Source organism: Scyliorhinus torazame, chromosome 19 (assembly GCF_047496885.1).
Source record: "Scyliorhinus torazame isolate Kashiwa2021f chromosome 19, sScyTor2.1, whole genome shotgun sequence".
Lineage (NCBI taxonomy): Eukaryota > Metazoa > Chordata > Chondrichthyes > Carcharhiniformes > Scyliorhinidae > Scyliorhinus > Scyliorhinus torazame.
The window spans coordinates 138,147,787-138,165,176 of record NC_092725.1 but is presented as its reverse complement, the minus strand read 5'-3'; the positions used below and the strand labels follow the sequence as shown (position 1 = coordinate 138,165,176).

The 17,390-nt window shown below is 44.5% G+C and overlaps 2 protein-coding genes across 3 annotated transcripts in view; one reads left to right on the top strand and one right to left on the bottom strand.

Annotated features, from left to right (window-relative positions):
* immp2l (inner mitochondrial membrane peptidase subunit 2) overlaps positions 1-17,390 on the bottom strand; it is a 674,197-nt gene that overhangs the window by 293,173 nt on the left and 363,634 nt on the right. The window lies entirely within an intron of this gene.
* LOC140396554 (leucine-rich repeat neuronal protein 3-like) overlaps positions 12,356-17,390 on the top strand; it is a 71,668-nt gene continuing 66,633 nt past the window's right edge. For both annotated transcript variants that reach the window (XM_072485306.1, XM_072485307.1), the window contains exon 1: positions 12,356-12,905. The gene's annotated coding sequence lies outside the window, so the exon portion shown is untranslated. The remainder of the gene's footprint in view (positions 12,906-17,390) is intronic.

The window sequence follows — 17,390 nt, the reverse complement described above, 5'->3', positions numbered from 1 at the left end:
AGCTCATTTGCTAGATAGCTGGTCTGTGATGCAGAGCAAGGCCAGCAGCTTGGGTTCAATTCCCGTGCCGGCTGAGGTGATTCATGGACCTGCCTACTCAACCTTACCAGGTGTGGTGATCCTCAGGTTAAATCACCACCAGTCAGCTCTTCCCCTCAAAGGGGAAAAGAGACTATGGTCATCTGGGACTATGGCGACTTTACCTCTGGATAGCACAGTGGTTAGCACTCGGAGGGAGGGAGGAAACGGGTTCAATTCCCGCCTCGGGTGACTGTCAGTGTAGACATTATACATTCTCCCTGTGTCTGCGTGGGTTTCCTCCGGATGCTCCAGTTTCCTCCCACAGTCCAAAGATGTGCAGGTTAGGTGGATTGGCTATGCTAAATTACCCCTTAGTGCAGGGATGTGTAGATTAGGTTATGGGAGTGCAGAGATTGGGAAGGGTGGATGTGGGTGAGTTTGAAGGGTCAGTTCAGACTCGATGGGCCGAATGGCCTCCTTCTGCTGTAATTTTTAACCCGTTAATTTTTTTAATTGTTTTTAAGTTCAAACGGTTTAACATTTCAAATAAAATAAATGATTATTGGATTTAGATATACCATAAATAAACTTTTTAAAATAAAGAAGTATTTTTGTCATCATGAAAGAATCATAAGTGTAATAGGTTTCTAAGGCCAGTGAGGGTATTTGACAGTAATCAGGGAGTCGGTATGCCAATGTGTGATGTTAGTCTGCTCATTCAACAAGGTGTAATTTTTAAAGGGTTTTCACAGTGACACAAGCAGCATAATAGTGGAAGTTTTTGGCAATTCACTGGTTGCCGAGGGATTGCGCTCCAGGGGGACTTCCACAATGCACTGTCTGGAGCAGTGCTGATCGCTGACAGGTGCCATGGATTTCTGAGTTATTCAGCACGTGGGCAGATTCCCAAAGTTGTGATCATTTTCAGTGGGGCAATAACAAGAAACGGCAACAGCTTTTTAATCTTTGCATCGTTGGGACGGCACGGTGGCACAATGGTTGGCACTGCTGTCTCACAGCTACAGGGACCCGGGTTCAATTCCAGCCTCGGGTGACTGTGCAGAGTCTGCACGTTCTCCCCGTGTCTGCGCGGGTTTCCTTCGGATGCTCCGGTTTCCTCCCGCAGTCCAAAGATTAGGTTAGGTGAATTGGCTGCGTTAAATTGCCCTTAGTGTCCAAAAAGCTTAGGTGGGGTTACTGGGTTATGGGGATAGGGTGGAGGTGTAGGCTAAAGTAGGGCTGGTGTAGAATCGCTGGGCCGAATGGCCTTCTTCTGCACTGTAAATTCTATGAAAATCCAGACCTACATCAGAAGAGGAACAAATGCGACATTCAGAACTATATTTGGATCAGAACAGTCAAAGTTGGGCCAAATTCAGTCTCCTTTCTATTTTTCCTTTGGAATGAGTTCTGGTAAAGAAGTGTACCCCAATCTGACAGGTAGAATCACAGGACAGGATAGGAACATTTTGGGACCATTTTGTTTCCACCTGAGTAAGCACATCAGGAAACTAGCAAATATTCTCTGCAAAGCTTTCAATAATATGTCACATTCTATATTTACTGTAGCACTGTATCAGATGGGATAGAGCTTTCAGAAGAAATTATGTAAATTAAATAGCGCAATGCACTACTGTTACAAGATAACAGTTAGAATCCACAGAATCCCTACAGTGCAGAAGGAGGCCCCTCAGCCCACCGGGTCTGCACCGACCCTCCGAAAGAGCACCCTACCCAGGTCCACTCCTAACCCTGCAACCTTACGCATTCAACATGGCCAATCCACCTAACCTTCACATTTTTGAACGCAAGGGGGAAATCTAGCAGGGCCAATCCACCTAACCAGCACATCTTTGGACGCTAGGACACATCTTTGGACTGTGGGAGGAAACCGGAGCACCCGGAGGAAACCCACACAGACACGTGGGGAGAAAGTACAAACTCCACACCCACAGTCACCCAAGGCCAGAATTGAACCCTGGGCACTGTGAGGCAGAAGTGCCAATCACTGTGCCGCCATGCAAGTTCTTGGGTCACAGGTGTATAAAATGATGATTTATTTTAAAATCTCTAAAGGAAAGCTCTGTATGCAAGGTACTTAATTTATCTAATCAACAATGAGAGAAGGTTGACAATGCAATGTTACATTGTTAAGTTTTTGACCATTTACGTATGGTTTACAATCAAATGTTTACATGTGAATAAATTATCTCATATTAACTGAAAAAATGCCATCAAGGTGGAAGAGCATCCGAACGTTCCAACACACGAAATAGGAGCAGACGTTGGCCATTCGACCCCTCGTGCCTGCTCTGTCAATCAATACGTTCATGGTTGATCTGTTTGTGATTCAAATTCCACATTCATCATCTACCCCCTTGTCCAACAAGAATCTTTCTACCTCTGCCTTAAAAATATTCAGTGACCCCCCACCTCCGCTGCTTTGTAAGTCTCACAACCACCTGAGAGGAAAATATTCTCCTCGTCTTCATCCTGTAAGGGTGGCCCCTAATTAACAGGCCCAGTCTGTCCAGCCTTCCCTCATAAGACAACCTGTCTATTCCAAGTGTCAATCGAGTAAACCTGCTCTGAACCTCCTCCCAGGGATTCACATCCCTCCTTAAATATGGAGACCAAAACAGTTCACACAGTCTCACAAATTACCTGTATAATTGAAGACGACCCTACTTACTTTTATGTTCAGGCCGCACAGTAGTTAGCAATGCTCCTTCACAGCGCCAGGGAGCTGTGTTCGATTCCAATTGGAATTATTGGATTGTTCCGGTAGGGTTATGCTAACAGTTACTCCGAAAATGTTAGAAGAAATAAAAGATCTCCCAACTTTTTGGGTAACTATCTTAAACAGCCAGACCGATCCCCGCACATGGCTCCCTCCACAACCCAGACCTGACAGGGGTCTCCCCAACCCTCCCGAATAACCCCCCCCCCCAGCTCACAACGGTATTCCCCATTCCCGCACTGACCCTCCACCACCGACCCCACCCCCTGGGACCGACTCTCATCCCAAACCCAAGTCAAACCCCTGACCTTGCTGGACCCCTCCCCCGGTCCAGAATCGCCTCCCTGACCTGGCTGGATACCAACCACCCAGCCCGAACCGACTATCCCTCGGACCTGACCTGACCCTCAGCCCCTCCGACACGGCTGACCGCTCCTGACTCAACCTGGCCGAAACACTGCCCTCTCCTCACCGACTCGATCACTGCCCCCCCACCCCCCCCCAACCCGGCTGGACCGCTCCCCTGCTCCCCCCCAGCAACCCAATGCTATACCCCGAACCGACACCCCTAACCTGGCTAGACTTCCCCTCAAATTGAACACCATCCTCCCAACACCGCCCCCCCCCCACGCCCCCAGACCTAACACCCGCACCCCCAAATCCTACTATACACTTGTCCTCGACACTGACCTTCTCACCAGCCTGTCATTTTCAATCAGGCGGTTAAACCTACCTGCTTTATGGCAGCTAATGCATTAAAAAAAGGGGGGGGGCATGGGGACGTACCCTCCTTTACTCTGACTCTCTTAGAAATTGTCACTGGGCCTTGGTGATAGCTGCGCAGTTTAGATCATTCTCCTGAGGCAGGAAGGTCGTGCGAGACTGACACGGAAGAAATGTGGCACAGATAAATGGACGCAGATGGAACCCACCATCGGAATTCTAATTCCACTGTTCGTCCCATCTCTTGAGCTTTGGGTGCATCAGTGGGCGGTGCGCAAATATCTCGCTGGGGAATTGATGACCAAATAAAAGGTTAAACCACAAAATGAGGCAAAGTGTGTTCAGATAACTGGAGAAAACTAAAAGTGTAAATACACAGATGTCTCAAAATATATCTGAAGCAGACTGTAACCATTGCAGATTTGCTATTGATGGAGAAATATTACTGTCGTCCTCAAGAGTTTAAACAGGGAAGATACACTGCGGTTGATGATGATAAACACCACGCAAGTGAGCTCAATGGGGTGAAAAAAGTGCTCATTATACAGTGCTGCTGAAGACTTAAAATAAATTTAATTAACTCATAGCACTCTATTATCACAACAAGAGATTTTGTTTATCAAAAATCAGTTCACTCCAGTGGAAGGCTGTGTTTTATCCTTAAAAACCAGCAGTCTGCAGAGTTCCGACCAACCACAGCTACCTACATCATCCCTCCAGCACAAAGAGAGCGTAAGGCAGTACATCTGTGTTTTATATTGAAAGCAAAGCAATTCTGGAATTTTATGTGAACACTAATGGAATGTGTTAAAAATAACAGGTCAAATTTGACCCAACAATCCAAAGCAAAATTGACGTTAACAGTTTTGCCACAACACTTAGAACATGTCTTATCATAGAATTATCATAGAATTTACAGTGCAGAAGGAGGCCATTCGGCCCATTGAGTCTGCACCGGCTCTTGCAAAGAGCATCCTACCCAAGGTCCCCACCTCCACCCTATCCCCATAACCCAGTAACCCCACCCAACACTAAGGGCAATTTTGGACACTAAGGGCAATTTAACATGGCCAATCCACCTAACCTGCACATCTTTGGACTGTGGGAGGAAAGCGGAGCACCCGGAGGAAACCCACGCACACACGGGGAGGACGTGCAGACTCCGCACAGACAGTGACCCAAGCCGGGAATCGAACCTGGGACCCTGGAGCTGTGAAGCAATTGTGCTATCCACAATGCTACCGTGCTTTGCATCCCTGACATTAGCGGCACGGTGGCACAATGGTTAGCACAGCTGCCTCACAGCAACAGGGATCTGGGTTCGCTTCTGACCTTGGGTCACTGTTTGTGTAGAGTTTGCATTTTTCCCCCACTGTCTGCGTGGGTTTTCTCCGGGTGCTCCGGTTTCCTCCCACAGTCTAAAGATGTGCAGGTTAGGCCATGCTAAATTGCCCCTTAGTGTCCAACGGTTGGGTGGGGTTAGAGGGTTCGGCCCTAGGTAGGGTAGGCTCTTTCAGAGGGTTGATACAGACCTGATGGGCCGAATAGCCTCCTTCTGCACTGTAGTGATTCTATGATTCTCTTACCAAGAAGGGCAAACAGAAAGAAAACATTTGTATATTTGTATCAAAAGTATTTTGCCAAGAATCAATTAAAACCACACAGCAATGCTTTTTAGAGTCTGAATACTCCTCGGCTTATTTTCCTCATCTCTGGCAAATATTTTTCGAAAGTTTAACTTGTTAAATAACTTTTCTGGTGATAATACAACCTTGTACCCTCCAAGAGAACCGTCATCCTTATCATTATGCTGGCCTGCTATAGTTTAGAAGCTCAGATAATGGGAGTAATAGTGTACCCGACTGCTGAGGACTGGAGGAAGAATGGGACCATATCAGCTGATCAATCGTCAGAGGCCGAGTATAAACGCAGGAGTACCCTGTAAACTGTTACCTGTCGACCAGGACACAATGCAAGACAAATGCAGGTAGTTTAAAATGTTTTCACTCGCTTTTCTATAAACTCGGGGCTGGTTTAGCACAGTATGCCAAACAGCTGGCTTGTAATGCAGAACAAGGCCAGCAGCGCGGGGTCAATTCCCGTATCGGCCTCCCCGAACAGGCGCCGGAATGTGGCGACTAGGGGCTTTTCACAGTAACTTCATTGAAGCCTACTTGTGACAATAAGCAATTATTTTTATTTATTTATTTAACTATCCTGCAGTGTTGACACTGAGTGAATAAAACAATAATGGGCTGGATTTTGCTTTCAGCAGCAAAGCACAAATGTTTACCGTTTACCTCACATCCCATTGGCCAGCCTTTTCATGGGCTTGTCAGCAGAGGTTTACTCTGGCACATGTTTCAATGCAATGCCTTCGACAGGGGCTTGGCGGTTTCTCTGAACAGGGCATTATTGCCAATCGGTATGAAGTAGCCTAATTGAAGCACACAGTCAAACTAGGAAATCAATAAAATAACTGGACATCATTTTACATTTGAATCACCTCCAGGAATTGAAGTAAAGCTTGGGGATACAGATGAGGTTAAGAGAGCGAGAGATAAAAGGAAAACTGAAAAAGTGAAACAAAATACCTTCAACATCTAATTTTCTTGAGGAAATTAGACTGAGCACTTGTAAAATTATTTTTTCCAGTATAAAGGGGTCGTTCAACAACAATTACTACTTACTGCACCATTAAAATCAGTCCTAACTTTTTCCAGCCATTTTTTCCCCACAAGTCCCGAAAGACTTGCTGTTAGGTGAATTGGACATTCTGAATTCTCCCTCTGTGTACCCGAACAGGCGCCAGAGTGTGGCGACTAGGGGATTTTCACAGTAACTTCATTGCAGTGTTAATGTAAGCCTACTTGTGACAAGAAAGATTATTATATTATAAGTACAGTAAGTTGACGCCATTACAATGATTTGTGTCTGGAGTCTCTGCAAGGATTGCAACAGTGACCCCTCTGGAGAAACAGGGCATCTATTTCTAGGTTTCCACCTATCGTTGTGTACGTGCAGAGACCAGAAATTGCTGTCAAATTTACCTTGTAATGATGGCAAATGCCAGTAGCCTTCCCCTTCTTATTTCAGCAAAGGCCAGGCCACTCACACTTGAAGCTTTGTCCTTGATGCGTTTTGTCCAAGTTTTAAAAGGGGCTGGAGTTCTCAATGTGCAAGGTTCACTTCCTCCAGTTACTCACACACCAGTTGTTATCAGCAGCAATTGTCCAATCCTGGCAAGTTTAGCTTTACAGCACTAACAAGGATTACAGGACATTTCTATTGGGAGGTATCAGCTGGCTAGACTAGAGGCAGTACTCAAAATGTTTCATTTGAAATGTTACAGGAGGACGTGATAGAGGGCAGTTAATTATACAGGAATAAGGGCATTTATTGTGATAACATCAATCTGGGTCCAGATTTACACCACAAAGACATATGTACGTTGAGACCGTATAAGATACACTCCTAATGTCCTTGAACACCTAATGATGTTTCCATCAGAGGAGCAGGATGAATAATCAAAAATCCTCTCATGCATCTGATAATTATCTTACTCGTGACTAAAACAGGTTTTACCCATGATTTTTAAATACCTTTTTAATGATAATTGATCAACACATTATTTTAAAAGTATAATGGCTCATTCATTCGCAGTTCAGCAAAAAATTACATGCAATCCTTTCCAAATTAGCCATTTAAACTGGTTGGTTCATTGACCAAGAATTGGCTGAAGCCTATTTTATCTCAAGAGGGTTAATTAAAAAATAGATGTTGCTAATTAATTTGGATAATGACTAATTTAAACTTGTGATAATTTACAATAGTTTTTACAGTTTAAAATCTGGAAATGCGTTGGTCCGTCCAGCGCCATACTAATTCAAGATAATACAGCTGGATCATCAAATAGCACTGTTGAAACAATGGCTCAGATATTCTGGTGGCCGGACCCTATAGGTACCCTGGAGAACGCGGTGAGAATACCCAACACAAGGACTCTGTAGGAATTGCTCGGGAACTCTCCATAGAAGTCTCCAATTCTGAGTTGGAGGCAGAGGGTAACACAGTAGCACAGTGGTTAGCACTGTTGCTTCACAGCTCCAGGGTCCTAAGTTCGATTCCCGGCTTGGGTCACTGACTGTGCGGAGTCTGCACGTTCTCCCCATGTCTGCGTGCGTTTCCTCCGGGTGCTCCGCTTTCCTCCCACAGTCCAAAGATGTGCAGGTTAGGTGGATTGGCCATGCGAAATTGCCCCTAGTGTTCAAAAAAGGGTAGGTGGGGTGACGGGGATAGGGTGAAGGTGTGGGCTTGGGTAGGGTGCTCTTTCCAAGGGCCGGTGCAGACTCGATGGGCCGAATGGCCTCCTTCTGCACTGTTAATTCTACGAAAAAAAAGTGTTTTGACTCACTGAGCCGAATAATTATCCGGGAAATGTTTTACAGGAAAAAAACTATGTCTAACTCCTGGGTAACTTGGCGGTTATTAACCTTTTGGGGAATCACAATGTTTTCTAATTATTGAGAAGCAGGCTCGTGAATTGGGGCCTGCTAACTCAAGCAGTTGATTCACTTGACTCCTAACTGGAAAAGTTGAATTTTTCTTGTAGTTCCAGCCATCCCCTTGGGGTGATGGGCAGCTCTCTTTCTTCCACAATCCCCATGCTAATCTTGCCACCAGCTGGGAAGATGCAGAGCATTTTGAAATTTAGAAGCAAAGAAAGCTGGCCCTGAGCTTATGGACCATTACTTCAAGGCTAAGAGTTATGTAAATGTGACCATTATTTAAAAAAAGTAAAGATAGAAGAATTCTGAAACAAATGTTCACCTTTGGAGTAACACTATAATAAATATACAACTGAAACCCAACTTGACCCTCTGACCCTCTCCCTCACTCCGACATCTGAACCTCTAGCACCCTCCCCGACCCAACCTCACCACCCTGTTACATTACCAACCTGCCACTCTTCCCACTCTGCCACCCTAACCAGCTGTCACCCTGTCACCCACCATCCTGCCACCCACTACACTACCCACCCTGTCACTCTACTCAGCTGGCAATCTGCCACCCCACCAATCCTGTCGCCTACCACCTGCCACCCTACCCAGCTGGCACACTGTCACCCACCATCCTGCCACCCACTACCCTACCCACCCTGTCACCCTACTCAGCTGGCAACCTGCCACCCTACCAATCCTGTCACCTACCACCTACCGTACTACCCTATCCAGCTGGCAACCTGCCACCGTGCCTATCCTGTTACAGACAACCTGCCACCCTACCCAGCTGGCACCCTAGCACCCTGCCCACCAAACCAAGCTGGCACCTTGCCACCACCATTGACTATCCTATCAGCAGACCCAGCTGGCATTCTACCATTGTAACCAGTTACATGGGCAGGGTGGGTATAGAGGGATATGGGCCAAATGTGGGCAAGTGGGACAAAGTTAGTGATAGAAACTTGGCGACGTGGACAAGCTGAGCCGAAGGGGATGTTTCCATGCTGTAAACATCGATGACTCTAAGACTCTAACCAGTTACCCTCACTCGCACTCATTCACTAAAATGCTGAAAAACTATTTAAATGTCCCAAAGCTGTTCAGTGTGTCATTGGATGAAGACGTACCAAAATAGGGCAGCTAGTGCTGTATAACAGGGGCTTGGCTTCTCCCAACCACCACCTTCTCAAAGACATGTGCGGACAGGTAAGAAGTGCTGCCTTACCTTTGGTGCTCACATCCCATGGAAGACGTTTTGAAAACCTGAGAAGGGGAAGAGTCCCAAATATATATTTTTGAGGATAAAATTACACTGGTCGTTGGGGCAGGTACTAATCCGATTCCTCACTGAGAAGAATTATAACTATTTGTTCCCAATATTATTTTTAGACAGTCACTTGGGAGCAAAGATGACTTGCTTCCACTCTGATCTGATGGATTCTGTGATGACTGATAAGGCCAATGTGTCATCTGTGGACTCTGCCACACGTAGGCCAGGTGGGGCTTTAAGGGTCGAGGAGATGAATTGATGGGAGGTTTATCCACATTCTGACGCTTCAACGTCACCTCTATGTGTTCTCAACAAAGTCTCTCATTATGATCGGTGTCTTCCTGAAGGAATCTCCTCCACTTTGATCAGTCACAGACCAGGGAACCTCTTGAGTCAATGGGATGTTTGACCTCTTCAGCGATGCTTTGAGGACATCCCAAAAGTGTTTCTGCTGTCTTCCTGGAAGTCTCCCATGGGAAATAAGTTCAAATAGAGCAATAACATCTGTTTTTTGCAGTCAGGCATATGAATGTCCTGCCCCCAGGGCAGCACGGTGGCGCAGTGGTTAGCACGGTGCCAAGGTCCCAGGTTCAATCCCAGTTTGTGAGGGAACACTGCTGTTGGACTGCCTTTCTCGCCACCGGATGTGAAGGATTTGGGGAAGGCACTGCTGGTGGTACTTCTCCGGTGCTTTGAGGTATCTGCCGTAGGATGACCAAGTCTCCAAAGCACACTAGATCACAGCGATAATTGCTACCCAGCGAACCATGACCTTCGTCTCAGGTTTTCGGTCTCGGTCTTCAAATAGACCATAGACCAACTTGGCGCATTGGAGAGGATGATGAACTTTGTTGTCTGTGTCTGCCTTTGTTGAGGGGAGGCTCCCAAAATATAGAATACAGTCCCCTTTTCCAGGATCCTGCTCTTCTCAATATTCACAAATTATCAGCTAAGATAATATGGTGCATTCACCAGAGGAAAAGTGAGAGGGCAGACTGTAACTAAATGCTCCCCATCAATTACCTCCGAATGAAGGTAGGAAATTGAATATGAATTGCTCAACTTCCTCTATGGCTGAAAAGCAGGAAGATGTTTTGATGGGTAGTCTAATTCTCATTTGCATATTATGAGTCTTCGTCACCTTGCTTCAGAAGCTTCTGTACATGTGTCATTTGTCAAAAATAAATCCTCTGCCAGAAACACATTGTATGCTCATTAACCATACATCACTGGATGCTGAATGCCAATCATTCCCTGCCTTAGTGAAACTTGTGATTGTAAAACATTGGTAGACATGTCCTGTCTTGGCCAAGCATTCGTATACGACACGTGAAAAAAGAAAGATCTGGATGGGAAAGGGCCTGAGTCATAATGAAAGGAATAATGCAATGCTTCTCAATGAGTTAAGCTTTTGCTGAATTACCATTTCATCAGGGCCTTTTAAAGGTTTCCAAACTTAGAGCCGGTATCAATATGGGCGGCACGGTGGCACAGTGGTTAGCACTGTTGCTTCTCAGCGACAGGGACCCGGGTCCGATTCCCAGGTTGAGTCACTGTCTGTGCGGAGTCTGCACGTTCTCCCCGTGCCTGCAAGGGTTTCCTCCGGGTGCTCTGGTTTCCTCCCACAAGTCCCGAAAGACGTGCTGTTAGGTGGATTGGACATTCTGAATTCTCCCTCTGTGTACCCGAACAGGCACTGGAATGTGGCGACTAGGGGCTTTTCACAGTAACTTCATTGCAGTGTTAATGTAAGCCTACTTGTGACGCTAATGAACATTATTATTATTAGTTTCCTAAATTCCAACTTGAACTTTCTGCACAATTGAGACATTTACAAGGGTGTGCCTTTCACTGACACCTTCAGAGACAACTTTGGGGCCAGTTGATGAACAGATTACTGCATCAGGAACTGAACGGTTATTGAGCATGCTTCCAGTGGCGGGGGCTCAGTTGGAACACTGACCTTTCACCTCCTGGATCGGGACTTTAAACCGGCCACCGACTGATGGGGCTATACATCTCCTCTGTTTGTCATGGGCCTGGGTCCAAGTACAAATGGGACTGCCAATTAACGGAATGGGCATGGAGTTGGTCATCTTACCCATTGTGACTAGAAGGATCATGCAGGCGAACTAGATGTAGGAACAAAACTACCCACTTGATCGGATGCTCAATATTATTGTTGACATCTTGCACAGATTACAATTCAGTAAAGGCAAAGTGCATTATCCTTCAGTGAGTGGGGATTATCAGTTAAACTGACATTATTACAATCCTACACGAACAATCAGGTAAAACGTTTTTCGACAAAATTATTTTTTTTAAACAAGGGGATCAAATGATGCTCCCAATCCAGTCGGTTCGAGTGCCTGTGCAAATTGCTTAGGCTTCCTCTCCTCTTCCAACAAGACAGCTGAAAACCCTCAAGTGTGTTACACTGAAAAGAATCAATGCCAGGAAGAGGATTAAGAAGCTGTAACACACATCAGGGCGGTCTTCTGACTGCCTCCAGAACTGCAGCTGATCCCAACTGGGTGACAGGAGCATTCCCAGCACTTTGCTCTCACTGGCATTGGAGGTGCAGCATTGGCCACCAACCTGTCAGGTGTTGCCCTCTTTCTTTCGGAAAGAAAACTCAATCTCCCGCACAGGGTGGAGGGCTCCCAGTGAGGTTACCAAGTTTCCCAGTGGACAGACTGACTGCAGAGCAGAGGCTTTGCACTCTAAACCAGAATTGCACCCTGCTGCAGCTGGGACATGCATTGGGAAATGATGAGACAGAACTGCTCCTGAATGTATTAAGCTGTACAGAAAACTATCAGACGCTTTTCAGATGTAGAATCATAGAATAGAGCAATTTTTTTTAAAGCTGATGACCAGGGTGTCAGGGCTGCACAGAATTGTACAGATTGCAGCCCAGGCATAATTGAGCTTTCAGTGTAGTGCTGCCTATGGTAAGGTTCCAAAAGGGGGAATGGGTGGGGGAAGCTCCCAGTCTCTGTCTGGGTGTGGAGTGGAGTGTTTTCTCTGCGAGGAGTTGGCAGCGTTGAAACAAATGTGGTGCAAGGCGAAATGTTCCCAGCAGCACCCACAGGGTTAAAGACTTGGTTAGCACCATCTCTGATTAAAAGCAGCAGCCAGCGACAGTGTGCCCCCGCCCCCGAAACACGAGCAGAGCTGGGGTGGACACAAAGGGAAACCTACAAGCACTCGCCCCTTTTATCATCCCCTCTTCGGCAGCACAGCCCTGCTGATGGGCAGGTTGCTCCACCCAACCAGGCTCCGGCAGCTTGCACAAGGCTACACCTTGGCTCTCGGACATCATTGGCTCTTCTCTGGGGAGTGGAGGGTGCTCGGTTATTAATGACCGCTGAGCAGGCAGCCCCCATGTCAATGTGACAACCGACAGTGTGAATCATGCAGCACTCCGGGCTCTGGCTGCGAGGGGAAATATAAAGCAGCTTAGCGGCATTTTCTGTCCTCCATACAGTGGATTGTCTGTCTCGGCTCGGCAGCAGAGCCCCAGCAAACAGATGCTTATTGTTGGGAGGCGCAGCTTCTGAAACCCCCACACCGTCTAAAACACCCCCCTTGGTCACAAGCCGTAAGGGAGCCAAGCGAATTGAGAGAGATGCTCGAGGATATGAAGGTAAGCTTTTTTCCCCCTCTCTACAATTTCATTTTGCTGCTTCATGTCCAGCGGTGTTGCAGATTGTTGGTGTTTCCAGACATTCCTATCACTAAAACATCTGATAGAGAGGTGGGTTGCAAGATCAGTGGGTCTTCAATTCAACCAAACTCTCAGATTCCAACGCCCCTCCCCACCAACAGCACTGGGAATATTTGAGATGTGTAAAGTTCTGATAGTTTATTCGCAATGATGTCAAAAATCACCCCCCCCCCACCAGTCAGAAAATACAGACCTGAAATGAAAATGAGAAGAAGACTGCCAGTGTATGTATATTACAAAATGTAATCAAATCAATAGGTGCAGGCAGAATATTGCAGTTCAAACGAAAAGAAAGCCAAGAGCTTTCAGTTAATTGCCCTGTGTACGCAGTAACCAACATGGGGCACTCTCTTTTAAAAAGCTGGATTCAGATTAAAGCCTCTGATTTTGCTTTAGGTCAAAACCAAAAGCAACCTTCTGTCGGACTAAGTCAGCTGGTTGGTCCTGTAGTCAATGACAATCTTTAAATCAGCCCATTGAAATTAGGGCAGTTATAAAATCTGATCACCGATACATTCAGCACATTGCTGCAAGACAGAGAGAAATTAAATTGCATTACTCCCCCTATTTCTGAACTTCAGAGAAGTTTTTTAATATTATCTTCATTTAATAATATCTCTTAAAGCTTTTGACGTTTCTTTGTCTCCCTGCACTGTCAGGCTGTCCAAGATTGATACCCTAATGTGTTGTTATGTAAAAGCAAAAAACACTTTTTTGTTTTCCAACAAGTCAAACGTTTAAAAGAAAAGCTAAAATTATCTGATTTGACCTTTAAAAATGCTGCCAACTTAATTGCACGAACACTAAGGAGTCAATTAAATCAAACGGCCTTAGGTAGATGATAATAAATCAGCTTCTATAATATGATTCAGCACTGCTCTTTCTCCACAGCAAAATAATTAACGATAGGGCAGTTGTGTTTGAATGGGTCTATGATACTATGAGAGGCTTTTGTACAGATTGTTCTGATGCACATCGCACTGGGTCAGTAGTCTTTTATCTAAATATGTAACTGCTGCATGCTATAGGGGCAGCATCCTTAACAAGGAAATTCATAAGAGTACAAAGCAACATTTTCTTCTCCATTGCAGTGGGTGGGTGAGGAGGAGAAACAATGTTACTTGTCTCTAACTTTAATGAAGCATGACCACTTTCATTTTCTATCAGGTTGTCAACAAGACCATCGCGTACATTCAAACCAATTTTTGTGAACATTTTAAAGACTTGCTGACTGCAAGAAAGCAGGGCCACTGGGATTTTATTTGAATTGCTATCCTTGAGTGTATGTACATGGGCAGTAGTGGGTGGTGTACACATGATAATAAGTTAGTGCCATCACCCATTGTGTCGTAATGACCGTAAGACAAGGGCCTGTCCGCCAACAACCCAAAAAATGCATCTGTGTCAATTGTTCAACGGGAAACTGCTTTTCAACTGAAGGATATGTGCTCCTGCAAAAAAGTCACGATGAACACACAACACCAATTCCATAACCAAATCCATCTTTTCACAGTAACTTAATTGAAGCCTACTTGTGACAATAAGTGATTATTATCCCGTTTGGATCAATGCAAGGAGGTTGCAAATTATGAGGCTAAATTAGAGGAATGATGTGAAAATGATTGTGTTTGTGCACTGGGATGTTCAAAAAAAGCAACAAACAGAAAAAGGCCCACGGTGAATGTATGCAAAACATTGGCAGCAGTCAAATAGGAAAGGAAGTGAAGACAACTGTAGGTCAAAGTATCTATGTCACCACACAATGCATCAAAATGAATCGACAATGGAGAATGCCACAGTGCTTTAGAGACTTTAAAGGGAATACAATAAAGATGTAAATTTTGATGCTCACAATTCAGTTTCCATTTAACTCAATTCAAAAAGGTCTTGTCGGGTTTAAAATGATTTGAGACAAAGTTGTTCACATTAAATCATCGAAGATGGCATTCATGTTGTTTTCACCATGGTTACAAAGGGATCCGATTTAGTCATCTCCAGCATGCCTAGCTAGTATTGCGCTTCCCATTTCATCCAAACCCTCCTTTTACGGTGCATGTTAAGTGTAATTATTTAAGTGCTGTCATTAAAGTACAAGACAGGAATTGCAACCATGTCTTGCAAGTTGCTAAGGAAACTGTTTAGTTGACCATTGTAACCTACTCTGTAACCGACTCCTGCTAAATCAGAATAGTTTCCAAAAAAATTACCAGCAGCGGAAAACATTTGCTGTAAAATCCATCTCCACTCCCACGTGTTTTTGTTCTTAATGAGGCTGTGGTGAAAACAGCTATGAAGAACAGACCTGTTCCTGACTGTCTGTACTTGACTGGTGATAAGAGCGACTATGGAATCTATTGGCTCCTTAGCCAGATTTGAAATTAACATTCTAACATCACAGGAGTGGCACAATACAAAATGTGAAAGGGATACACAATTAATAGTGGCGGGCTGTAGGGACAGGGACACACTCAATTTGTGCTACTGTTCTCCTGCTGCTTTACTGGACTCAGCAAGTTGTCGACAACATGCACAGGATGAATAGTATGGTGGCGACTTTTCTTGTTTGTATCTCACAAGACTGAGTTCCACTTGAACTGAAAAATAGACAGAGGGACAAAGTAAATAAAATGTGGAAACAGGTTAAAAGGGTTTATAATCTGATAAATGTAGCAGGCTGAGCAGTTATAGAAATAACTGCAAACTCATAATGTTCAATTTTGACCCAGATCTGGTTTTGATAAACCTACTGACGAAGGGTGTTTTTTAAAAAAATGCAAGCACTTGACAGAGTAAATATAGAACATCATGTCAAAATGATGACCAAATGACAAAATTATGGTAACAAACCAACTTTTAAGAGAAAGGATGAAATCTTCATCTTGAAATGAAAACTCCCTCCACTGGCTCTAGCACCAACATACTATGTGATAAAGTGGAGGAAGGAAAGCTTTTCCAATTAAAGGCTAGCCACTTTCCCCATATGGTTGGATGGGAATAATCAGAGAAGCAGACACATTAGGCCACACTCTGTCATATCCTTGAATGTAGCTTAAGAGAATCATGATAGAGATAGGGATGGATTAACCTGCTCACCCTGTTAGCCTGAAGACGGGGACCTGGAGAGACCCAAGGAGAACATAAGTAAAAGAAAGCTTGCAATTGTCGATACTGTCACCCACAGGGATAACCGGAAACATATGGAATTCATCCCTGTTAAAATTAGTTCTATGCAAGCCCCTAATTCCAGTTCAAGTTTCAAATGTGCACTCTTCCATGTAAACATTCCCAGCACACCAATCCATACAAGAACTTGTTTTCACTAGGTGCTGCTACCAAATATAGATATGGGGGAGGAAAGCCTGAAACCCATCATTTTGACAGTGTTTACAAATGGCCTAATTTAAAATGCCAGTCACTGGCGATTACCAGTATTTGTCCCTAGATTAACATTCTTATCTTCATACATTGTTGATCATCAGAAATGAATCCCATCCACTTACGCAAATCATTGAAAACAAATTCATGTTTCTTTTTGTATTAGTGGTATGTTTTGCAAAGAGCAGGGAGAAAGGACATCACATTTACACACTTACGCACTGCCTAGCTGCCATTCACGAGTCGAGACAGGGATACCGGAGCAGGGGAATGAGGCTTTAAAAATAAAAAGAGGGAGAGACACCCAAGGGAGAAAAATAAAGAGAAATTGGAACAATGAATCGGAGTAAAAGAATGAAAAGAAAGAAAGAAAGAGGAGGAGAAATATAACAGAGAAAAAGTGGAAGCAATAAAAGGGAAAGGGGTTACAGGTTTTTTAAAAAAACTTTAAACTTTCATCAACAGGTGTTTTTTGTACCCATGAAGCCACAATGACATTTTTAAGGGAACAGTTCAATTATTTTCATTCTTTTTTCCTGCTGTACTTTTAAATTTGCAACAGAAAAATATACAGGAAAGCTCAGATGAAAATACATGGGCGTGGAAGAGGGTGGAGGGTGAGGGGTGAATAGAACAACAGCCTGAAATTAATTTGAAATAAAAGCAAACATTGTAATACAGCGGGACTAATGCCTGACCTTGATAGCAACGCAGTGTATTCACCAATTTGCCTAAAGATTCAATTACTGTCTCTCTGCACAATGAGACGCATAAATCTTCGATTATTTAAAAAAAATTTACAGCCCTCATACTTGAAGCATTAACCTTTATGCTGAACAGCAGTGCTAATAGTTGCTATAATTAATGTGGTTTTCTCATCAGTTAGCTGCGTTAGACCTATGGTAACATGTCTCAGTTTTAGTAAGTGCCTCATTCATCCATTGCTGCCATTTAAACTTTCCATCCAAGTTACAACAGCAGAGAAGGAGATTAGTGTTTTGCCCTTTTACGATTACAAATTTCAGGATG